At 38.7% G+C, this 26,137-nt stretch overlaps 1 protein-coding gene across 2 annotated transcripts in view; it reads right to left on the bottom strand.

Annotated features, from left to right (window-relative positions):
• Positions 1 to 26,137, bottom strand: part of RBMS3 (RNA binding motif single stranded interacting protein 3) — a 450,602-nt gene that overhangs the window by 317,971 nt on the left and 106,494 nt on the right. Inside the window, exon 1 of one of the 2 annotated variants that reach the window (XM_072153581.1) lies at positions 9,667 to 9,763. The exons of the other annotated variant lie outside the window; for it this stretch is intronic. The gene's annotated coding sequence lies outside the window, so the exon portion shown is untranslated. Of the gene's footprint in view, positions 1 to 9,666; positions 9,764 to 26,137 lie in introns of those variants that run through there. 2 annotated transcript variants of the gene reach the window in all.

Here is a 26,137-nt window from a genome sequence, read left to right on the forward strand (position 1 = left end):
CGGAGACATCGAGGGGCACGGAGACATCGAGGGGCACGGAGACATCGAGGGGCACGGAGACATCGGGGAGACTTCAGTGGAAGAAGAGCAGCGGATCCCGGGACAGCGTATTTCCCGACAAGTAAGCAGATGTGCAGAACATCTGCAATCTATTCTTCACTGTGTTTTTCACTTAAATGATCCTGTGTTCACTGTTTTTATTCTATTCTTCACTGTTCTTCACATCTGTTAACTTGTCGGGAGATAATATACGCGCGGAACAGTGAAGAATAGATTGCAGATGTTTGCATACATCTGCTAACTTATCAGAAGACATTCTTTTTCAATTAATTAACACATTTTATTCCCGAACCATGGTCCCTTTGAAAAATGCTCGAGTCTCCCATTGACTTCAATGGGGCTCGTTATTCGAGACGAGCACTCGAGCATCTGGAAAAGTTCGTCTCGAATAACGAGCACTCGAGCATTTTAGTGCTCGCTCATCTCTAGTGCATAGCTAACAAATTCTTTGTTACAATTGTTACATAATTTAGTTTTATTGTGCAGAAAGCAGATACATTTTGTAGCGAATTATACATGGAGCTTAAAGGAAATCTACCATCAGGAATTTAATTTTTGAAGTAGTTTCTAAGGTGGATATCCCCTCCCTTAATAGTTTTTACCAAATTCTTTTATTTAGATTTCCCTAAAATACAGAGCTCCCCTACTGCTGGCTCCTGCTGCTGGTGATGCACCCAAAGAACAGAATACAATAAGCACTTAGCTGGATCTGCAGGGAGTATCCTTTACCGCAGAGCTCACAAAGGCTATTCCCTTACTTAGTAGCCCCTGCAGTTAAATTGCATTTCAATGTAATTAACTTTATTTTAGTGGAAACTAAATAAAAGGATATGATTAAAAGGGTTTAGGGATAGTGCAGGGAGAGGGAATCCAACTCAGGAACGACTTCAGAAAGTAAATTCCCAATGGCTAATTTTGATTAAAACCTGAAAGCCCTCAATTGTCTATGAAAGACTTTTACGTATAGTTTATCACAAACTGGTACATTTTTGGCAGGTAAACCGTCATTTCTGCGCAGAGTATACAGTGATTCCATGGGGGGGATTCATTAAGGCTTGTATTGCTGTAGACACCTTGATAAAGTCGCAATTCCTGGTGCACGGCGCCTTTACATCAAAATAATAATAATAATTTCTTTATTTATATATAGTGCCAACATATTCCACAGCCAATATGTTTGTGGAGTGTGGGGGGAAACAGGAGGACCTGGAGGCCACGCAAACATGGCGAGAACATACAAACTCTTTACAGCTGTAAGGCTGTAGTGCTAACCACTGAGCCACCATGCTAAGCAGGTTTGTAGTGCAATTTTAGAAGAATTATCCGGCTGTGTGACCTTTTGTATTAGGAGTTTAGAGCCTCCTGGTATATCTGGTGGGACCTTGGGGACTGGGATAACATCAACCATTAGCTTGGTGGGCACTTGTAAAATTTCCCCCATATTCCAAAAAAACATGGATTATTACAAGTAAAATAAAGGGGTTTTCATACAAAAGTAACATTTTGAATTCACAGGATAGGGGACAGAAAGTTCACCTGTGTATGGATGATTGGGTTAACCATTCACTTGTGCTGCCAGAGCATAATTTGGTGCATTGTTTACAGGGGAACTTGACAGTTTGGACCCCAGAATTCTTACACACAGTGATCTGTAACTTATCTGTTACCGTTTTGAGACAACAAAGTAAAGGAACCATACAAATTAATGCATTACAGCACATAGAGCCTGTGATATAGAGTCAATTGCAATTTCAAAAAAGGCAAACAATGTTTTATTTTTATTATTAATTATTAATGGTTTATTATTTTAACCATAAAGAAATGTTACAAAACTGTAGCTGCGGCTCAAAAATTGCTAATTGGAAATATTACATACAAACAAAAACTCTCTGAAGCGCTCGCGATATTAACATTACTGTACACCCGTTTTCTAAGTACTGTGAAGTTATTCTTCCTAGCTTTCTAGAGACTCAGCATTGAAAAGATTGGCTTTAAAGAGAGGAGAAGCATTTCACCATCTGCCTTCCCCCAGAGAGGAAACAGGTATAATGTACAGGCTTATGTGTCCTACTAAAATCAGCTTGACAGAACCTGGCAGCCAAGTACCAAGCAAAATTCAACACATTACATCTGGAAATATAGTCTAGCTACCATCTGTATTATGAGAATAGCTACAATCTGTAATAATATTGGTAAAAAGAATTATGTATTTTGCTGAAATATAACACATTTTTGGTCTGTGGTAGAATGTTGAACATAAAGAACAATATTCTATGAAGCATAAAAATGTTTAGCTCTGTTATTGAGTGTACCATCCCAATCCTTATATCCTTATGAAGTCACAAATCAACGAATTTAATGCATTGTTATGCACAACGGGGGATTTTTCTTTTTGTTTTTATTTAGTATTTTAGTTGTGCCTATTATTTAGTTGTGCCTTTTTTTGTTGCATTGCACCTTTGTAAAAAATTTGTGAAGTTGTTTGCTGCCTCAAGTTTGCCCTATTTATCTTAAAAGGCAGTTGTACTTGTTGTGGCCAAAAAAAAGCAAAATTATGCCAGTAAAAACTTGACGTTATCAAGTTTCTTTCACGGAAGGCAGAAAAAAGAGCAAAAATAAACAAAATGGTGCAAAATTAAAGCTAGGAACAGAAAAGTGTATTGATAAAAAGACCATTACGATAAATTAGACCCAAAGAAATGCACCCAAAACAGGGTTTAGAACAATAGAAGTGAAATAGAAGAAATTAAAATAAATGAACCCCATTGTATATATAGGACTTTAAGTCAAACACAGTAGGGCATTTTACTACCGGGTCCGGCCCGGTTCACTTTCTTCTTCCTGGTGCATGTAGGTGCATTGTCTTGCGACACAATTTGAATCTTAAGTCCCGCCCTCAGTCTGAATCAGTTGGATCGTCCGACGGCACGCTCCCAATTTCTGTCGCATGGAAGCCAGCATAGCCGTGCCCAGCCGATCACGTGTGACACAATCCCAGCACAGACCCCTGTTAAATGTGTGTAAAAGCCATGCAAATTCTGAAAACGGCGAACAGTCCGACGAAAGTGCGATCTGCTATCCTTAGTAAATAAGCCCCAATATAAAAAAACATACAGCCTTCAGAAGCCTGTAAATACATATTTTTCTTTGCATTACATTGACATATAGAAAATGATACAAGACGTAGACAGCTCTGCTCTAATTCACTCTGTCACTACAGCTTAGTTTCCATTCCCCCTCATCTGGCCACAGAGATCACTGCTTCCTGTTTCATTTTGTGTTCATCAGTTGCAGAGACAATTTAATCTGTGGGGGGTATTTGGTTTTGGATCCCTGATGATTTTCATGATGCAGTAGGATATATGTTACACAAAGGAATATATTGTATAAATTTCAAAGTGTGTGTAGCTAGACTAAGGAAGGTCCAACTTATTAGCTGTCAAGGCATGTAAAAGTTTCTGTCTTTTTGTGCCACACTCAATACTTTTAATAAAAGGTGGGTAGGTTGAAGGATGGAACAGGGTGGTCTAAGGCAGAGATATCTTGGCCAAGTTATATCAGAACTCTTCACCAACGACCATGACTGTAACAATGTATAAAATCCCATTTTCCAATACTAATTGGAGATTAAAGTTTAGGACTTTAAAAAAATATACAGATAGAGTTGAGAAGGCTATACAGGAACATTTTTACCAGAAAGAGGCAAATCTGTTGTCAACAGTGACACTTTGGACATCACATAAAGCAGTAATTAGGTGCCTTCTCTCAGAGCTAAATCATCGCTTAAAAAGGGAAGAAAATCAAGAGAGAGATTCCCTAATAGGAAAAATTGCATGTCTAGAAGAATTACATAAAAAATCTCCTACAGATCAAATCAACATTCATTTATTAGAGTTAAGACAGCATCTTCAACAGCTTATGGAAAAGGACTATGTTAAGAACCTATTTAAATCAGGAATGACAAAATATAAAGTAGGATTGAGGGCTAAAGAAGTACTATCTAATAAACTAAAGAAAGAACAAATAGATAGGAGAATTGATAAATTAATATTTAATGGTCAAGAAATATATGACCCACAAAAAATATTAGATAGGTTCAGTGATTACTACTCAAACTTGTATAATTTGGCATTAACCGGAGAAGTTGATAGTCCTTCAAGCGAAAGTATGAAGGAATATCTGATGACCCTGGGTCTCCCAGAATTGAATTCTGGTCAAAATAAGATTCTGGACGCAGCATTTACGCTGGGAGAAGTTAAACTGGCTATTGAAAGATTAAAAAAAGGGAAATCCCCGGGCCCTGATGGTTTTTCGAATGATTACTATATTGAAATGAAGGACACCTTGATACCTCAACTCACCAACTTGTTTAACACATTTAGGGCAGGGGAGAGAATTCCAGAGGAAATGGTATTGGCAAAAGTAGTCACCATTCACAAGGAAAATAAAGATCCAACTCGTCCTGACAATTATAGACCAATTTCCCTTTTGAATAGTGATCTAAAAATCCTTTCGTCCATAATAGCCTCCAGACTGTCCCTAGTTATAAATACATTGATAAATTTAGATCAAGTAGGATTTATGCCGAGAAAACAAACTAGGGACGCTACACGCAGAATAATTAACCTAATACAATTAGCTGGGCTTCAGGAATCCCCATGTGCAGTCCTGTCAATTGATGCTGAAAAAGCATTTGACAGGGTGCACTGGGGGTTCCTCGAAGCGGTCCTGACTCAATTTGGTTTCTCCTCCATATTTTTGGGATTAATAATGTCCCTATACTTTTGCCCGAAAGCATATGTGTCTGGAATGGGACTTATTTCGAAGAAGTTCTCTATATCAAATGGAGTGAGGCAGGGATGTCCTCTATCTCCATTGATTTTTAACTTAATGATGGAACCCTTAGCCCAAGCCTTGAGAAGAAATCCAGGCATTCATGGGATCAAAAGTAGAGATTCAGAACATGTGATAGGGCTATATGCTGATGATATAATCATCACTTGTATGGATCCACTCTCTTCTCTAGAGGAGATAAGGAAAACTATTACTAAATACTCTAGTCTATCCTATTATAAAATAAATGAAACAAAAAGTAATATTTTCTTAATAAATGAAACTAGTGACCTTAAACAAAAAATCAGCTCAAAGTTTTCTTTTGCTTGGGCAAAAAATGGTACAAAGTATCTGGGAATTATGTTAGGACCTACTCTGGAAGTAATTATTAATTTGAATAGTTCGGACTTGATAGATAAATTAAAAATTTTGATTAAAAAACTACCAAACTCATTATCATGGCTTGAGAGAATAAGTGTCATCAAAAGTAACCTACTTCCTACAATACTATATTATTTTCGTTGTATTCCCCTATCATTTCCAGAGTCCACTCTCAAGATAATTAAGAAAATTTTGATCCAGTTTGTCTGGAATAACAAGCCTCCAAGAGTTTCCAGCCAAACACTATATGTGAATAGATGGTGGGGAGGGGCAGGCCTCCCAAATATATTGATATATCATCAAGCGGTAATCTTGGAGGCTTGCAAGAGATGCTGGATAGAGAGCTCTCCGGAAAACTGGATGCAGATAGAGGCGGAGTTTGCGTCATATGAGTTATTAAAAGATCTGCTCATAGCTACTAATTTGGATCTAAAGAAAAGTTATATCCAGCTTCTCGATACCACAAGGTTAATGCTTGTGGTATGGATCAAATTTTGTAGAATACAGCAGAGGATTAAAAAACACTTAATACTTGAACCATCAGATATGAGAATGACCACTCTGAGTGCCTGTATAATCGATATAAATCTGAACGTCTGGAAAAGGCAGGGGGTCTCAACATTAGCTGATATTTGGACTGATGATGGTATATGCATGTTTGATCTCATAAGGGGAAAATTTGGTATTCCAGCCACAGAATTTATGGTGTATGCAAGGCTGAAATCCTTCTTAAGATCGGTTAGAAACGTTATGTGCATTGGAATTAATGAGTTAAATCCATCCAGATTTTTTAGGTTTTTGACATCAAAAGCTAAATACAAAGGTGGTATATCAATAGCATATTCAGAACTTGTGGAGTCCGCTAGTGATGGGAAACTTGGATACATGACTATATGGGAGCAGGAAATAGGGAGACCTTTTCCGTTAGCGGACTGGCTTAATGCAACTAGAGAGATTAATAAGAATACGTTATGCTTAAATTAATATGAGATATTAACCAAGATTCATATGAGATGGTATACTCCTCCTGCACGGCTTGCTAATATGTTTTCTGATCAATCTGATGGAGACGCTGTAGAAAAAAAGCTACCCTGTGCCATGTTTTGTGGTCATGCCCCAAGCTAAGTAGCTACTGGCAGGGTGTTGGAAATATCATAGAATTGGTAGCAGGGGTCTCCGTTGGACTCTCACCAGAATGGGCACTTTTGAATATTGTGTCAAGGGATCTACAAAAAAAAATTCATAAATCTAAATGGGTTATTAATAAAATCTTGACAGCAGCTAGAGTTATACTTGTTAAAAACTGGAAGGAGGAAACCAGCCCGACTATTACTGAAATTATTTCTTTAGTTAATTCCACATGGAGGATGGAAAAATGCCTAGGGGAACAAGGTATTATAAAGATGAATGATTTAGATGAACTGTGGAAATCATGGCCAGGCTATGATAGGAATACTGCATAAAAGCTCTCTCATATTGAGGGTGACACCAGTGAGTTAATTACAAATCTATTTATTTAGTTATTCTCTTTTTTTTTTTTTTTTCTTTCTTTTTCTTTCCTTCTCTTTTCTCTTACATCTTCTACCTCTTACACGGTGTAGTGATTATTGTATAAAATGAGTATGATATGCAACAATGGAAATGCAATTGTTGTTTACCTCTTGTTTAATCTTAATAATGGAATAATATAGTATGTATTTTGTAAAAATGAAAATCTTTATTAAAAAAAAAAAAAAAAAAAAAAAAAAAGAACTCTTCATCATGAATTTCAATTCTGGTCTAAACCTCTTCTGGCATTTCACCTGTTGGGTGCACCGATCTCTAAGACTGACGACAAAAGCTCCAGTTTTAATGTATCAGCTCCAGTGTTCAGAATAAAAAGGTGTTCGCAATATTGTTGTGGAAGTTAAATTTCCTCTCATTTTTATTAACATGAGCATATACACCAGGAAAGCTTCCACATAGCTTCTACATATATGCTGAGGGTATACATAGGCTTATAGTGGCAGAATGAGGAGCAGGACCATGTATCCGACTGTATGCGTATACAGTGGGATATTTCTTGGCCCTTAGTTGCAAGGGAACATAGGGAATCCTCTTGACGTAAGCCTACAAGAGAGTCAAATGTCTATGCAGCCTAACACTGTTTATGAAATCTTTAACACACCTTGGAAGTTTTTTGTATAAAAAATTCCCCAATTGACTTATCAGGTTGCAACAAAGCAGACCCAAAAGAGGGGAGCAATTTCCAGAGTAGGCATTACAACATCCCTATGAACCCTGTTTGTCACTGTCAGACTGGAATGGAATACAGTATGCAATACTTTATGTATATAACTCCATCAAATTCTGTACCACTTTGCATATTCTGGGGAACATATACAAATAAAAAAGACATTACAGAGTAGTAACAGTCATATGAGACAATAGGAGAGAGGGTCCTGCTCGCAAGGATGAAGACATGACACAAGAGCTTGTATAATGGTCAAGCCATTCTTTATAAGGGAACAGTATAAAATAATGTAGTAAATAAAAATTCTGCAGTTCGAACCAGTCATCAGCTGCCATCTTATATATAAAGTCTAAAGTCAATAGGGTTGCAAAGAAGCTCAAAGTACCCAGAATTGGTTAATAAAGAGAGAGTTAAAGTTGCATGCAGTTAGCAAGTGTGATAGGCCTGCCTAAAAAGGTTGTAAGAGCACATTTGGAACTTTGAAGGTTGGGTATTAATCTGATAAACTGGCATAGCGCATTCCAGAGAATTGATGCAGCTCTGGAGAAGTCCTGGAGACGTGAGTGGGAGGTTCGAATTAGGAACGTGCAGCATTGTGCAAAACTTTGTGGATAAGGGGTTATTAAAGTTGTACTTCGGAAATATAGCACATCGCTAGTGACATGATAAATTTGGACTAAGCATATATAGAAGAATTTGAGTGGCTTAGCTCATTCACCAAAAATAATATAATCGGAAGCTACAACAATTTAGCGATATTTAATTGAAAATACCTAACGTACTTGCAATGTAACATGTATAATTAACATAGCTCCCTAGAGCTCTACCATTCAATAATGTATGGGGTGTATTACATTAATGATCATGCACAGATTTTTAACTTAAGCCACCCAGTAGATGCAAAGTACATTAGTCCTTGTAGTACATACTAAGTAATTGTTACAAAAAAAATCAGTATGCAAGTCAAGATTCCTGATAACTAATGGTAGCATAAGGTGTTTTAAGCATCTGTTTTGACAATGATAAAGTATTTGGAGATGCGGAAATCCCTAGCAGCTACATGTGACAGTAGACCTTTTCCATGTTAAACCATTCTACACAAGACACCTGTGGTCAGGATATTACCATCATGGAGCAATCTCATTAATTAATATCATACTTTTGATTTATAATGTTTCACAATTCGCACTAAACATTGTAAGAAAAACAAAGACACAATTTAAATAGTGTGTCTGCCAAAATTCCTATCAAATGATGCAAGTTCCCAGTCAGATTGCAAACAGATGCTGGAGAGAGCAGAAAAAGGCCTGTGTTGTAATATGTTCGCATACATAATAACTGGCCAGTTACTAACCGGTCAAAGGGATTGTTTTACACAGTTGTTGAAAGGACACGCTTTGTTCCGATGACTCCAAAAATGTTTTCTATTACACAAGAAATCTTAACTTATTATAAAGTAAAACATGGGATACTACAGTTAGTTGTGACCTTTTCCCTGTATCTAGAGGCTTTCACACATAAGTCAGCAACATAAGAGCTTTTGTTGTCCATTAACGCCACTGTTCAACCCAGTATATTCCCAGGGGAAAGTGAAGAATTATAATATGACTCTGAGTTGGAAAAATATGTTAAATTTAAGGGTAATGTCCCATTTCCGACTAAAGATAAAACACAAATCAAAGATGAAAGATCACAAATTTGATATAACAACTTTAAAAAACAAACAATTAAATAAAATGGGAATATGAATTTGTGCAAATGATACTCTAATGATTATTTTGTATTTTTCTTGCCAGAACTTTTTGAATGTGTTCTTGCTACAGTGTTCTGAGCTTGTAAACCCCACGAGTAGTGATTGTTCCCTTGGCTGAACTTGGTGTGAGTCCTGTGCAAAGCTGGGTGGCTTAATTTTAGAGCTTAGTGCATGTGTCGGTTGTGCTTTGTTATTGGTCAGTGGGGCCAATCAGCAGCTGGGGCAACATCTGGTAACATCAAATATACCTGCTTTTCTATTTACTGCTTTGCTGAATATACTGGTCTCTTAGCACTTGTTGTCCTTCTTCTGCTATTGTGATATCAGTGTGTAATCAAAACCTTGCTACAGTCTTAACTACTCTTTTCCTTACAATTTTGTACCTCGCTGCCATCATTGTTTTCACCTGATTATTCTGACTTCACTTGTGTCAGTTCAGTTTCTCTCCGTTTGTTGGTCCTCTGTTCTGAGTACATATTCAGAGTAGGGAATGTCGACCAGTTGCCATCTTGTTTGCCACCTTGTTAAGTAAAGAGGGTAATATATATAAGGAGCCAATGGACAACTACTCAACACGTGTATCACTTTACAACTGAGTTAAGGTGTATGACTTTATTATGTAAGCCCTCCCTGGATGACTCTGTATCTTTATTTTTTAAGTATAGAACCTGAATCAGACAGCCCCGATCTCAGCTAAGTAGCTAAAGTGGGTTATTTGAGACTTGATCCCATTAAAATGAAAGGAAGCTGATCTGAAGAAACTTTATGTGACCTTTATGCTTATACTTATATGTTCTGATTTGGTGCCATTCTATCTTGATCAGCTGCTGAGAACAGCTGATCTGTGGGCATACTGGTGTCAGATCCCTACTATCTGAAACTGATGAACCAAAAAAAAAAAAGATATCTTTAGCCCAAAAAACTCCTTCAACCCGCCACCTAGAGAATGGAGATTGCTCGTCTATTATGCACATAAGTATGTATAAGAAAAATTGTTCTATTTATATTCCGGATACACGCTTCATTAGCATCCGGAGACTGAAGTCTCTTTCACTTGAAAAAGGGGATTTTTATTCCCCGAAATGCGTTGTGATGCTTTGTGACCCATTTCTAACTTTCCAATAAACCCTTTTGGAGTAAATCCATATCCGGTCTCGTTGTGCCCCCACCGCTTCTGCCTTTCCCCACTTCGTTCTATTTATATAGCTTTTTATCCCCCTCCTTTTCACATTTTCTAAGAATTTGTTTATGCTAAAACATATTTAAATAAATAATATGACAAATGCTAAATTATAAAGGAAATTAAATGTGAATGTCTCATTTTGTAAGCAATTAGTGGAAATGAAACATTGATTAAATTTTGTTAAAGAAAATTAAAACTGTTTTGAATAGTATGCATATTATACACGTCAATATAAATTAGTTAGCTGATGGCTTTTAAATCGTCAAAAAAGTTAATTCAATTTCAAAAGAATATAATTTTTTTTAATTTGCAAAGTCCATTATTAGAAAAACATAACTATTCCTCAACAATGGTTTTCGTCTGGTAGTCCAGTGCAGCTCCATTTACATGAATGCTTAATTTTTGTGAACTTATTTTTTTTTCTTTTAAAATCTCATCCTTTTCTCTAAAGCCATAATCATTTCTGGCATATTATCATAAGTAGATGATAAGTGATGTTGTTTTTTTTACTAAAAGATAAAAAAGTGTCCATTTCAGGAAATTAAGGAGATGTCAGGTGCCAATCAGCTCTGTTCCCTGTATAGAGGAGGGGACAGCCTAGAACAGGGATGATCATTGTCCCTCATTTATCTCATACTAATGACCGATCCTGCGGTCATCACTTTGTGCTTGTGCAATGTACACTTCATACCTGGTGCCCAATTGTGGTAAGTTTATTAAGCACAATATAGTCTATAACTTACAAATAGCTCTATAACAGCTGTATTTCATTCTTACAAAAACGTCCCAAAAATGATTTCATGTAACAATATAAGCAAACCATTGAAGTACAAGCAACACAAGCTTGCCACTCCCTGAGGGAATTGTTAGCAATCTCTAGACACCATTGTGTGCTTCTTTCTCATTTTGACTTCTTGTAAGTGAAACAATCAATACTACTGTGAGTGACAAAGCGGTATGTTATTGTCAGTTATTACCTCGCACTGAAAATGACGGGAGCTATAGGAAAAACTAAAGGGAAAATGCTGCACATTAAGTTTGATTTTCTATCTGTGAATTTCTTAATGTATAAAGCCTCAATCATACTCTAAAAAACAAGTAAAACCCCAAAAATAAGGACAACCTTTTCCAAATTACAAACTGTATTCTGCTGAATCTATTTGATTAAAGACAGTTATCTATTGTTGGGTCACCTATCACCTGTATACCCCATGGTGGGAGGTCATTACCTTCATCTAAGCAAGCAGTTAGTATAATTTTCTGATCACTATGCTACAAATTTACCAAACTGTTTTCAACAGGATTCTGGGGCAAATTTATCAAGCTGTCCATGGCAACCAATTACAGCTCAGCTTTCATTTTACCAGTGCTCATGAATATTTTAAAGGGGAGCTGTGATTGGTGGCCATGGGCAACAAGAAATATTCTGACTTTCAGACAGCTTGATAAATCTGCCCACTGTCTCAAACACCTTCCCCTAACAGGCCAGAACATGTACTTCTAATAGGCCGAAAAATAATTAAACTATTGATATGCAGATATAAAATCTAGATTAAAAATAAAAAAGATTGTACTACACCCACAAATATTTTTTTTGCAGAAGGAGATAACTCACTACAGGTATAGGTTATGTACAGGTGCTGTACCTTCATGCAACTTTGTGTCAAAATGTCTTGTAAAAGTGCATAATTGAGCTAGCGGCTAAAAGTATGACTAATGCAGAAAGTTTAATGAACTAGACACTAGGGATGAGTGATAAGGGAACCCAACACTGCCATTTTCACAGGAATCATTGCCCTGTAACAGCCAAATGCCAAACCTGGATTTCTTGCTAAGGTGCAGGGACCCAAACCCACTATGTTTGGCACAAACCAACAGAAAAACCTGTAGTTAGGTGCTACAGGTCAACAATACCCATATATGAGCAATGAATGAAAAGTTCTGAGCCATGTATCATTTAGTAAAGCATGTGGTCAGCCAAGTATGAACACTGTCCAACAACAACATACTCTGAGTATTGTAGTTGGTGATAACTGTTTTACTACCAGCTAATTGAAAACATAGTGGCCCATTGTTATCTTTGTAATGTGCAGAGTGTACCAGATTCATGTTATGCATAAATCTGGCATAAATCTGGCAATCCCTGCACTGCTCCGACAGAGTGCACCACTTTTTTTTGGTGCAGCTTTAACATGGGGCGTGCAACACATTTCTGATGGACTTTGCATGTTAAATCTTGTGCAGGGTCCGACTGAGCACTGGAACACCCTCTTCAGTGCAGAAATTTGAGTCGCATGAAAAAGAACTTCTTAAATACCGGTGCAAGCTGTTTGAACCTAAAAGAATGTGGAAAGTCCGACAGAAAACTGGCACACAGCCCCAGCATTCTCTTCTACTTCACAGCACCTATACTGTTGTCCAAAGCCTCATTCCCTAATAAAGTGGTCTGCATCGCCCATATTGAGAAATTCACAAGAAAGACTAAGCTCCATTAAACACTTTATAAAGAATTTGTTCCATGCAAGGGAATAGGGGTTAAAAGATATTGGACAGTTTCACAGATGATATTTCCAAATAATAAAAAATGTTTTCTTCTATTTCTTGGCCGCTCAGATTGCTGGCCATCTGTACAGTGAGTCACAATTTACCTCATTACAAGAAAACATATTTAATTTGCCAATGCTAAATTACATTATGTTTTCAATCAGGATGCTGTGGCCTGGGCAGACGTTTGTCATTGCACAGGAAGACCTACCATAGCTACGCTCTGTACTTAGTTGTTATAAACTGCATTGTAGTTTACTATTTGTATTTTTTTTTCACTTAGCATTTCATGTAGAAATTTAGAGAGATTATTGATACACTGCATTATATCAAACAGTAGGTTCCAAAATGATTCATGCGCCTTGAACTTTTCCTCATTTTTAACCCCTTATCACCGACACTAGTTTTCAGCTCAATGACCAGACTCGATTTTTCAAATCTGACATGTCTCACGCTAATTGGTTATAACTTCGGAACGCTTTAACATATCCCGGTGATTTTGAGAATGTTTTCTCGTGACACATTGTACTTCATGTTAGTTATAAAATTTAAGTGATACGTTTTGTGATTCGTTCTGAAAAAAAGTGAATATTTGGCAAAAGTTTGTAAAAATTCTTCATTTTCCAAGTTTGAAATGTTCTGCTTTCCAGACAGGAAGTAAAACTACCCAAAAAGCTTGATAAATTACATTTACGGAATGTCTGCTTTATGTTGGGATGATATTTTATGCATCCTCTCACTTTTCTAGTATGTTATGAGGTGCAAAACTTTAGGTGCGATTTTTCTCATTTTCATGAAAATTGCCAAAACTCACATTTTGAGGGAAAACTCATCTTCCAAGTGACTTTGTAAGGCCTAAATAATAGTAAAACCCCATAAATTAACCCACTATAGAAACTTCACCCCTCAACGTATGTAAAACAACTTCTATTAAGTCCATTAACCCTTTAAGTGTTTCACATGGGTTAAAACAATATGGACCTGCGATTTAGAAACTATGGAATTTTTTTGGAAAATACATTCATTTAGGCCAAACTGACAGTTTCAGAATAAATTAAATGATGAAATGCACTGCAACGTTTGATGCCCAATACCTCCAGAGTGTACTGATACCACATATGTGGTGGTAAACTTCTGTACAGGCGCACGGCTAAGTATAGAATGAATGGAGGCGCCATTCACTGCAGATTTGTATTGTCACATTGTACTACCTATACATTTTTATTTTTTTTGGTAATGCAAACATATGAGGGCTTATTTTTTACGGGATGAGATACAATGTATAGATAATTCATTTTGGGAGTCTATAGCTTATTCATGAGATTTTATTAACTATTTCAAGCGGGACACAAACAAAATCATCAATTTTTATTTTGGATTTTTAGCATTTTTTTTTCCCCCGCTCTCCGTAATGTGAAAATAATATTTTATCTTTATTCTCTGGTTCACTACAATTTCGGTGATACCTCATTTATATAGTTTTTCTTATCTTTGCTCAATTTTCCTGAGCAAAACCAATATTGGAGAATATCGCATTGTTTTTACTATTGACATATTTTTAGGGCCATAACTTCTGTATTTTTATGTTGTCAGAGCTGGTTGAGAGCTTATTTTTTGCAAAAAGAGTTGTTCTTTTCAGTCGTATCATATAGGGGAACGTAGCTTTTTTTTATCACTTTTTAGAACATTTTTTGTGATGGTGTTTGATGAAAAATTGTATATTACGGGAAGTTTTTCGTAGTTTTTTTTTCCATCGTTCACCGAGCGGGTTCAATATTGATTTAGATTTATTGTACAGATTAATACAGATGCGGTGATACCAAATATGTACATTTTTCGTGTGTTTTTGTGTTTTATATACTGTATTTGCATTATATGTGTAACTGGGGAGATTATGGGACTTTATTTTATTTATTTATTTAATTATTATTATAAAATGATTTAATCTTTTTTTTTTTACTTTCACATATTTTACACCTTTTGGCTTGAACAAGCGATCATCCGATCACTTATTCAAGCCTCTACACTGCAATACACTTGTATTGCAGTGTATAGTGTAAGTAACTGAGCATGCCGCGCATGCTCAGTTACTTACAGCTGGGTCCTGCCAGGAAGGCAGGACCCGGCGAGAAGAGGAGCCGACAGCCTCGGGTCACTCGCCGGGACCCGGCGCAGCGGCAGGAGGGATCGGATCCCCCGGTAAGCACACCGGGGGGGTCCGATCCACGGGGGACACACTTGTCAAGCATGACCGCGGCGTGTAAGGGGTTAAACACCTGGGATCGGAGTTTTCCGATCCCGGGTGTTAGTGCCGGGTCTGGGCTGTGATATCACGTTGGCGCTGTGCTGACTGGGAGTCTGTTGCTTGTGGAATAAATATAACGCTTTGACTATTATTACATATCAAGTCAGTAGGCTTTCTTAATAAGTCAAGTTTTCCCTATCACATCCTGGAAACGTATTTGCAGATTTCGTTTGATAAATTTTTAGATTAAACTTGTGTTTCAATGTGTTTCACCTCTACAAGCCATACAACCAAAAAGAGCTTGTAATCCTTCAGAGCCATTCAATATGTGACAATACACCCTATGAAATCTGACCTGTGACCAAATCAAAAAGGTCAACAACAAATAAAATACAGCGCTCTTAAATAAAATTTGGTTTTAACAATTTTTAACTTAGCGACAGATTCTTCTCCATTTCTTATTGACATCACCAGAAACCAAGACAAAGGTAAAATATGTACCAGCGTCATCCTCTTTCTCTAAAGTATGGCTGAGGATAATCTGATTGTCTCATTGTGTTTCACAGTGTAAACACAGGTTTTTGCTACCTTGATTGTTCTAGCTACCTGCATGAGACTGATGTCCCACAACACCCAACAGTCTCTTCCAGCTTTGCTCTTGACATTCCTTTCCAATCACCTTACAGACCAGGACTATGAATTTCATATAAGCTCTTCTTGGTAAGTCCTCAGTGTGGGTGATTCATTACCATGTTAACTGGTTTCATTTACTACTTTTTGAGACTTATTTGTCACAGTAGAGACTGGGACAAGTACATCTCAACTGGGACAAATATGTCTCAAAAAGTAGTAAAAAAACCTTAAAATGTGGTGATAAGCCCCCCCCCCTTGCCTGCCATAGACTAAGTAAGCTCTTGGTTTCCATTATTTCTGTACTCTGAATTCTGGAATTTTGAACCGTTGCTTTTATTCAGACTATCCCTTTTTTCTTGTGATGTTGAACTGTGTTTGTCTTTTTGGTTCAGACCTTTTCTGGTTACTATTCTGTTTTTATTGTCTTGTCTTCATCTATGTGTTATGCACTTTTGCACAATAAGAAACATCCACTAGCTGTCTGTTTCATCTTAGGGTAACCCAGGCAAGTAGGCAGTGTAAGCTGGGAATGTGGTTTAGTGTCAGGGCCCACTGTCTTTGGCATTACATTGTTCTGCATTGTAACATGTCTTGATTAAATGTAATCTTATAAAAGCTTTTGTAGAATGAAATCTATCCAGATCAAATAATTGGTGTAAAATACTATGTGCCTTAATTATACAACAATTAAACTCAGCAATGAAAACAAAATAGCTTGCTAAATTCATAAGGTCAAGGATATAATTTGGTTTGATTTTTATTGAAATTTAGTTTATCTTAATTTTTCTTAATCCTCTAAGAACTATAATAATTATTTCAACAAAAGAACATTTGTAAAAGGCTGCATTTAGTGTACTTAGAAACAAGGACAGAGTATTTGAAAATTAATATGTAAAAAGATAAATATGTATTTCCATGCATGGATCAGCTTCATATAACAATTGAGTTACATGGCATACATAATATACAAAACGGGCATGTTTAAAACTGTTTTGATGTTTTTCTTTAATTGGAAACAGATAAAATGTCAGAAAAATATCATATTTGTGCAATTTGAAAAAATACCCAGTGACTACAACAATTCCACAAACATGCCTAAAATCTAACAGATTTATATGTCAAATTTTACAGGAAACAGCCATTGTTTTATACCAGGTGGAGAAGCATTGTCATTGTCATTGTTGCCAAGAAAAAAGGTAGAAATCAGGAGCTGTAACTGATGTATATCCTAAGTGATGTCTATGTTTGCCTGATGACAGTCCTTGAGTACAGTACATTTATTTCTGTCCCATAGTTATATACCCTGCTTGTATTTATTTGTACCTTTCCTCTCTTATCTCAGTATACTGCCCAACCCGTGATCTTCGATCTGCCAGTGATCTTAGATTAATCTCCAGCTTAATTTAAAACTCTCACGTCTCCAGGACTTCTGCAGAGCTGCACCAATTCTCTGGAAAGCCCTTCCCTGAACTAATGCTCAACCCCCAAACTTTTAAACATTCTCTTAAAACCCAATGTAGTAGTGTAGCAACGGGCACTATCCGGACATTTCAAAATGGGATATATTGCAATATATTGCGTAGATGGCTAGCATAGCATAGTAGTATTGCTCTTAAAACATCTCTGTAGGCAACTCTATCACACTTTCAAACGACATGAAATTTCAACTCTCTCTTTACTAACCCATCGTGTACTCTTCCCTTCTGTTATCCAGCAAACACTAGATACCGAGCTACAAGCTTCTCTGCAGTAACATTGACTTTGTACATAATATGGCGGTCGATGGCTGATTCAAGCATTATTATTATTATTATGTGCAGTATGTTCATTGCTGTTATATTTGTAGCATTATAACAGTGTGGGTATTATACTGTATATCTTGTACATATGGCGCATGTGTGTATATGGGATATATAGTAAGTGTATAAGTGTGTAGCATGTATTTGGTCGGTGTTTGTGAGGAAAATTTTGGTATACGCGGCCCTTTTTCGATTTTGCATTTTCATTTTTCACTCCCCACATTCAAAAATCTGTAACTTTTTTATTTTTCCATGTACAGAGCTGTGTGATGGCTTATTTTCTGTTTAACAAATTACACTTTAAAACGGTGGTATTTAATATTCCATGCCGTGTACTGGGAAGCGGGAAAAAAATTCCAAATGCAGTGAAATTGGTAAAAAACGCATTCGTGCCGTATTCTTGTGGGCTTGGATTTTACGGATTTCACTGTGCACCCCAAATGACATGTCTACTTTATTCTTTGGGTCGGTACGATTACGGGGATACCAAATTTGTATAGGTTTTATAATGTTTTCATACATTTAAAAAAATTAAAACCTCCTGTACAAAATTTTTTGGGGGGATTTTGCCATCTTCTGGGGCTAATAACTTTTTCATACTTTGGTGTACGGAGCTGAGGGTGGTGTCGTTTTTTGTGGAATTGCCTTTTTATAGAATTTAAACATTTTTTATAAATGGCAAAAAAGTGCCACTTTGGGCGCGATTTTCCGTTACGGGGTTAAACGCAGTGAAAAACCGTTATCATATTTTGATAGATCGGGCATTTTTGGACGCGGCAATACCTAATGTGTTTATGATTTTTACTGTTTATTTATATTTATATCAATTCTAGGGAAAGGGGGGTGATTTGAATTTTTAGGTTTTTTTATTAAAATTTTTTTATTTTAACTTTTTTTTAATTTTTATTTTTACTATTTCTCAGACTCCCTAGGGTACTTTAACCCTAGGGTGTCTGTACGATCCTATCATATACTGCCATACTACAGTATGGCAGTATATGGGGATTTTACTACTCATACATTACCATGTGCTGACAGCACATGGTAATGAATGGGTTAACCCGAAGTAGCTTCGAGTCTTCGTGAGACCTGAAGCTACCATGGCGATGGATCGCCGCTCCCCGATTACGTCACGGGGAGCGACGATCCACGTCGCCGTCTTTTTGAAGCCACCGGCACCTTTGCCGGCGGCGATCAGTGGTAAACCACCCGCGATCGGTGCCGGCACCGATCGCGGGTGTTACCGGTAAGCCTTTGCTGCAATATACAGCAAAGACTTACCGCCTATGGAGAGGGCTCGGCCCGCGAGCCCTCTCCATGTACCGAGATCCGACATGTGACGTACTATTACGTCATATGTCGGTAAGGGGTTAAAATATAAATGTGTACTGTATATCTATGTACAGTATGTGTGAAATGTATACATATATATTGTGAAGTATAATGTGTGGGGTTGGGATAGCTGTATAGGTTTTAACAAATCTATTCACTTCCAAAAGCTTATTCTTTTACTGTAAAACCAAGAATGTTTATTTATCTTGTCAATTTCATATTATATTTAGATTCAAATTACAATTCAATTGATTTATTCCAAGAATCCATAATAATCGAGTCTTCATTTCATTGAAGGCTTTGTAATTTCTTGCTATCTGTGTGAGGTATTTTGGATATTATAATTGTTTTTCCTCAGTTTCCTCTGTAGAGAATGGACACACTATAAAACGGAAGAAAGATATCCATCTGGAAGCAGTGTCTCAAGGACAGTGGCTCACGTTCAGCTAGGCTGTGATGTCTCACAGACACTGACAGATGAGTTTCCTTAGCCTCAAACAACCTAATGGTGCTTTTCAGCAATTTGCATACTGGCTGCAGCTAACTAAAAATGGCTGAGTCAAGGACATTAACTAGTGCGTAGTCGCAGTGTACAATCATGTAAACTAATATTTCCTCCCTCGTATACCAAGATAAGATAGACCATTTCCCAGACCAACATAACAGAGACAATTTCCTTTGGGTGTATTTGAATCAATGTTTCTCCATAATATGACAAATGCAATTTTAGTCACAAAAAAAGCTGAATGATACAATAGTATTATTAGTATGTCTAAAACAATTATGTATACTGTCCAACATATTATATACAGTATTTTAGTTCTGTTAGACTAATTTCACAATACTGTTCAAACCTCCATTCCTTATCTCCTTTAAAAAAGGAAAGAAATATATTAAATATATACCATATATACTCGGTATAAGCCTAGTTTTTCAGCAAGAATTTTTTTTTTCTGAAAACCCAAACTCGGCTTATACTTGAGTAAAAAAATATATCAAAACTCACCAATCTGGCTTCCTCTGCTGCTGGCTATATACTGGGGCAAGGGGCTGGCTATATACTGGGGCAGGGCGCTGGCTTTATACTAGGGGAAATGGTCTGGTAGGCTATATACTGGGGGAATGTGCTGGCTATATACTATGGGGCAGGGTCTGGCAGGCTATATACTAGGGAGGCTGTGACCAATGCATTTCCCACCCTCGGCTTATACTCGAGTCAATAGGTTTTCCCAGGTTTTGTGATAAAATGAGGGGCCTCGGCTTATACTTGGGTCGGCTTATACTCGAGTATATACAGTATATATAATCTTTTTATTATAGGCTTACATATACAAAATAGTTAAACATAAAATTTCATTTTCAATATAACAATATATATAGGATACATCTTATAAAACCCATATTTAAACATTACAATTGTTAACCAAGTCCATGATTTTTTCTTTTTTAAACCAAACCTTAACACACCCCTGTCCCCACCAAAAGAAAAAAAATCTATAAATACTGTAAATCTACCTTCCTTTTTATCAACACACCCCTCCCCACCTCCTCTACCTCTATCTGAAAACACTTCTAGTCTACTTCTATATCAGCGTAGTACCATTCGCTCTAATTGAGGAATTAGTAATTCTTTTCCAATATACAAGACTAGGAGGATATTTCGCCATCCATTTATGCAAAACTGCTGTTCTGGCATAGATAAATAATAGAGATGAGCGAACATGCTCGTCCGAGCTTGATGCTCGGTCGAGCATTAGGGTACTCGAAACTGCTCGTTACTCGGACGAATACTTCGCCCGCTCGAGAAAATGGCAGCTCCCGCCGTTTTGCTTTTTGGCGGCCAGAAACAGAGCCAATCACAAGCCAGGAGACTCTGCACTCCACCCAGCATGACGTGGTACCCTTACACGTCGATAGCAGTGGTTGGCTGGCCAGATCAGGTGACCCTGGGATAGACTAGCCGCTGGCCGCGCTGCTCGGATCATTCTGTCTCTGGATGCCGCTAGGGAGAGAGCTGCTGCTGGTCAGGGAAAGCGTTAGGGTGTTCTATTAGCTTACTGTTAGGCAGGAGTGATTCTCAAAGAACCCAACAGCCCTTCTTAGGGCTACAATAACGTTCTACTTTTTTTATTTTAATTTGCATCTTTTACCATTTTGTGAGGAATTAGCAGGGGGACTTGCTACCGTTGTGTTTAGCTCTTAGTGGCACACATATCCATAGCAAAGACCGAAGTGGGAAAATTCAGTAGGGGTTGGATTTCTATTAGGCAATAACTCAGTGTCATCTCATCTGGCATAGTAGTGTGCTTCCTTTGATACTTGGCTAGAAAATAGCCATAGGAGAATACAAACAGCTTCTTGAAGCCTACAGTAGCGTTCTATATATTTGATTTCTGGTTGATCTGCTGGTGGCTGTAGTTTCTGCAGTGCATGTACTTGCCAATTCTGAGCAATTTGTAGTGAGACTTGCGACCGCTGTGTTCTGCGCTTAGTGGCGCACATATCCATAGCAAAGGCCGAAGTGGGAAAATTCAGTAGGGGTTGGATTTCTATTAGGCAATAACTCAGTGTCATCTCATCTGGCATAGTAGTGTGCTTCCTTTGATACTTGGCTAGAAAATAGCCATAGGAGAATACAAACAGCTTCTTGAAGCCTACAGTAGCGTTCTATATATTTGATTTCTGGTTGATCTGCTGGTGGCTGTAGTTTCTGCAGTGCATGTACTTGCCAATTCTGAGCAATTTGTAGTGAGACTTGCGACCGCTGTGTTCTGCGCTTAGTGGCGCACATATCCATAGCAAAGGCCGAAGTGGCAAAATTCAGTAGGGGTTGGATTTCTATTAGGCAATAACTCAGTGTCATCTCATCTGGCATAGTAGTGTGCTTCCTTTGATACTTGGCTAGAAAATAGCCATAGGAGAATACAAACAGCTTCTTGAAGCCTACAGTAGCGTTCTATATATTTGATTTCTGGTTGATCTGCTGGTGGCTGTAGTTTCTGCAGTGCATGTACTTGCCAATTCTGAGCAATTTGTAGTGAGACTTGCGACCGCTGTGTTCTGCGCTTAGTGGCGCACATATCCATAGCAAAGGCCGAAGTGGCAAAATTCAGTAGGGGTTGGATTTCTATTAGGCAATAACTCAGTGTCATCTCATCTGGCATAGTAGTGTGCTTCCTTTGATACTTGGCTAGAAAATAGCCATAGGAGAATACAAACAGCTTCTTGAAGCCTACAGTAGCGTTCTATATATTTGATTTCTGGTTGATCTGCTGGTGGCTGTAGTTTTTGCAGTGCATGTACTTGCCAATTCTGAGCAATTTGTAGTGAGACTTGCGACCGCTGTGTTCTGCGCTTAGTGGCGCACATATCCATAGCAAAGGCCGAAGTGGCAAAATTCAGTAGGGGTTGGATTTCTATTAGGCAATAACTCAGTGTCATCTCATCTGGCATAGTAGTGTGCTTCCTTTGATACTTGGCTAGAAAATAGCCATAGGAGAATACAAACAGCTTCTTGAAGCCTACAGTAGCGTTCTATATATTTGATTTCTGGTTGATCTGCTGGTGGCTGTAGTTTCTGCAGTGCATGTACTTGCCAATTCTGAGCAATTTGTAGTGAGACTTGCGACCGCTGTGTTCTGCGCTTAGTGGCGCACATATCCATAGCAAAGGCCGAAGTGGCAAAATTCAGTAGGGGTTGGATTTCTATTAGGCAATAACTCAGTGTCATCTCATCTGGCATAGTAGTGTGCTTCCTTTGATACTTGGCTAGAAAATAGCCATAGGAGAATACAAACAGCTTCTTGAAGCCTACAGTAGCGTTCTATATATTTGATTTCTGGTTGATCTGCTGGTGGCTGTAGTTTCTGCAGTGCATGTACTTGCCAATTCTGAGCAATTTGTAGTGAGACTTGCGACCGCTGTGTTCTGCGCTTAGTGGCGCACATATCCATAGCAAAGGCCGAAGTGGCAAAATTCAGTAGGGGTTGGATTTCTATTAGGCAATAACTCAGTGTCATCTCATCTGGCATAGTAGTGTGCTTCCTTTGATACTTGGCTAGAAAATAGCCATAGGAGAATACAAACAGCTTCTTGAAGCCTACAGTAGCGTTCTATATATTTGATTTCTGGTTGATCTGCTGGTGGCTGTAGTTTCTGCAGTGCATGTACTTGCCAATTCTGAGCAATTTGTAGTGAGACTTGCGACCGCTGTGTTCTGCGCTTAGTGGCGCACATATCCATAGCAAAGGCCGAAGTGGCAAAATTCAGTCGGGGTTGGATTTCTATTAGGCAATAACTCAGTGTCATCTCATCTGGCATAGTAGTGTGCTTCCTTTGATACTTGGCTAGAAAATAGCCATAGGAGAATACAAACAGCTTCTTGAAGCCTACAGTAGCGTTCTATATATTTGATTTCTGGTTGATCTGCTGGTGGCTGTAGTTTCTGCAGTGCATGTACTTGCCAATTCTGAGCAATTTGTAGTGAGACTTGCGACCGCTGTGTTCTGCGCTTAGTGGCGCACATATCCATAGCAAAGGCCGAAGTGGCAAAATTCAGTAGGGGTTGGATTTCTATTAGGCAATAACTCAGTGTCATCTCATCTGGCATAGTAGTGTGCTTCCTTTGATACTTGGCTAGAAAATAGCCATAGGAGAATACAAACAGCTTCTTGAAGCCTACAGTAGCGTTCTATATATTTGATTTCTGGTTGATCTGCTGGTGGCTGTAGTTTCTGCAGTGCATGTACTTGCCAATTCTGAGCAATTTGTAGTGAGACTTGCGACCGCTGTGTTCTGCGCTTAGTGGCGCACATATCCATAGCAAAGGCCGAAGTGGCAAAATTCAGTCGGGGTTGGATTTCTATTAGGCAATAACTCAGTGTCATCTCATCTGGCATAGTAGTGTGCTTCCTTTGATACTTGGCTAGAAAATAGCCATAGGAGAATACAAACAGCTTCTTGAAGCCTACAGTAGCGTTCTATATATTTGATTTCTGGTTGATCTGCTGGTGGCTGTAGTTTCTGCAGTGCATGTACTTGCCAATTCTGAGCAATTTGTAGTGAGACTTGCGACCGCTGTGTTCTGCGCTTAGTGGCGCACATATCCATAGCAAAGGCCGAAGTGGCAAAATTCAGTAGGGGTTGGATTTCTATTAGGCAATAACTCAGTGTCATCTCATCTGGCATAGTAGTGTGCTTCCTTTGATACTTGGCTAGAAAATAGCCATAGGAGAATACAAACAGCTTCTTGAAGCCTACAGTAGCGTTCTATATATTTGATTTCTGGTTGATCTGCTGGTGGCTGTAGTTTCTGCAGTGCATGTACTTGCCAATTCTGAGCAATTTGTAGTGAGACTTGCGACCGCTGTGTTCTGCGCTTAGTGGCGCACATATCCATAGCAAAGGCCGAAGTGGCAAAATTCAGTAGGGGTTGGATTTCTATTAGGCAATAACTCAGTGTCATCTCATCTGGCATAGTAGTGTGCTTCCTTTGATACTTGGCTAGAAAATAGCCATAGGAGAATACAAACAGCTTCTTGAAGCCTACAGTAGCGTTCTATATATTTGATTTCTGGTTGATCTGCTGGTGGCTGTAGTTTCTGCAGTGCATGTACTTGCCAATTCTGAGCAATTTGTAGTGAGACTTGCGACCGCTGTGTTCTGCGCTTAGTGGCGCACATATCCATAGCAAAGGCCGAAGTGGCAAAATTCAGTAGGGGTTGGATTTCTATTAGGCAATAACTCAGTGTCATCTCATCTGGCATAGTAGTGTGCTTCCTTTGATACTTGGCTAGAAAATAGCCATAGCAATAGGATAGGATTGTTTGGTTTTAAAAACTCAAAAAAAAACAAAAAACACAAAAAAAAAAAAAAAACACAAAAAAACACAAAAAAAAACAAAAAGAAGTAAAAAAAAAAAAAAAGTTATAACTCTCATTTTAAAAATGTTTAACCCGAGGGCTAGGGGTAGAGGACGAGGGCGGGGACGTGGGCGTCCAACTACTGCAGGGGTCAGAGGCCGTGGTCCTGGGCGGGGTGAGACACCACCTGCTGATGAGGGAGCAGGGGAACGCCGCAGAGCTACACTCCCTAGGTTCATGTCTGAAGTTACTGGGACTCGTGGTAGAGCACTGTTGAGGCCAGAACAGTGCGAACAGGTGATGTCGTGGATTGCTGACAATGCTTCGAGCAATTTGTCCACCACCAGTCAGTCTTCCACGCAGTCCACCCATGTCACCGAAATCCCCACTCCTCCAGCTCCTGCACCTCAGCCTCCTCCCCCCCAGTCTGCCCCCTCCCAGGAAAAATTGGCATTTGAACCGGCATACTCTGAGGAACTGTTTTCTGGACCCTTCCCACAGTCACAAACCACTTGTCCGGTTGCTGCTGAGCAATTTTCCGATGCCCAGGTTTTCCACCAGTCACAGTCTGTGGGTGATGATGACCTTCTTGACGTAGTGGAAGTGTGTAAAGAGGTGTCCGACGATGAGGAGACACGGTTGTCAGACAGTGGGGAAGTTGTTGTCAGGGCAGGAAGTCCGAGGGGGGAGCAGACTGAGGGATCGGAGGATGATGAGGTGACAGACCCAAGCTGGGTTGAGAGGCCGGGTGAACACAGTGCTTCTGAGACGGAGGAGAGTCCTCGACCTGAACAGGTTGGAAGAGGCAGTGGTGGGGCCAGACGGAGAGGCAGGGCCAGAGCTGGTGCATCAGCGCCACTGTCAACTAGTGAAGCTCCCGTGGTGAGGGCTCTTGCGGCGAGAAAAATGGTTTGAACAATTTTTGGGACTGCCACATACAGGCACTCAATCTATTCCATTTTACTGGAGGGCCACCTACCTGCTCCTCTGGTTTGAAAAATGTTTGGGACTGCCACATACAGGCACTATCCAAATTAAATTGTCTCCATAGCAGCCTCCACACGTTGTCTCCATTGCTACCTCCAAAAGTCGTCCATATAGCTGCCTCCATACATCGTCCCTTTATCAAACGAGGTGTGTCAGGCAGAAATTTGGGTTGTTTTCATGGATTCCACATCAAAGTTGTTAACTTTGTCGCCACCCTGCTGTGTTATCCACAAAATATACTGGCAAACTTTTACCATTTAGGGATATTATTTCAGCGCTTCTTGCGCATCTGT

The sequence above is a fragment of the Engystomops pustulosus genome, chromosome 5, assembly GCF_040894005.1.
Source record: "Engystomops pustulosus chromosome 5, aEngPut4.maternal, whole genome shotgun sequence".
Lineage (NCBI taxonomy): Eukaryota > Metazoa > Chordata > Amphibia > Anura > Leptodactylidae > Engystomops > Engystomops pustulosus.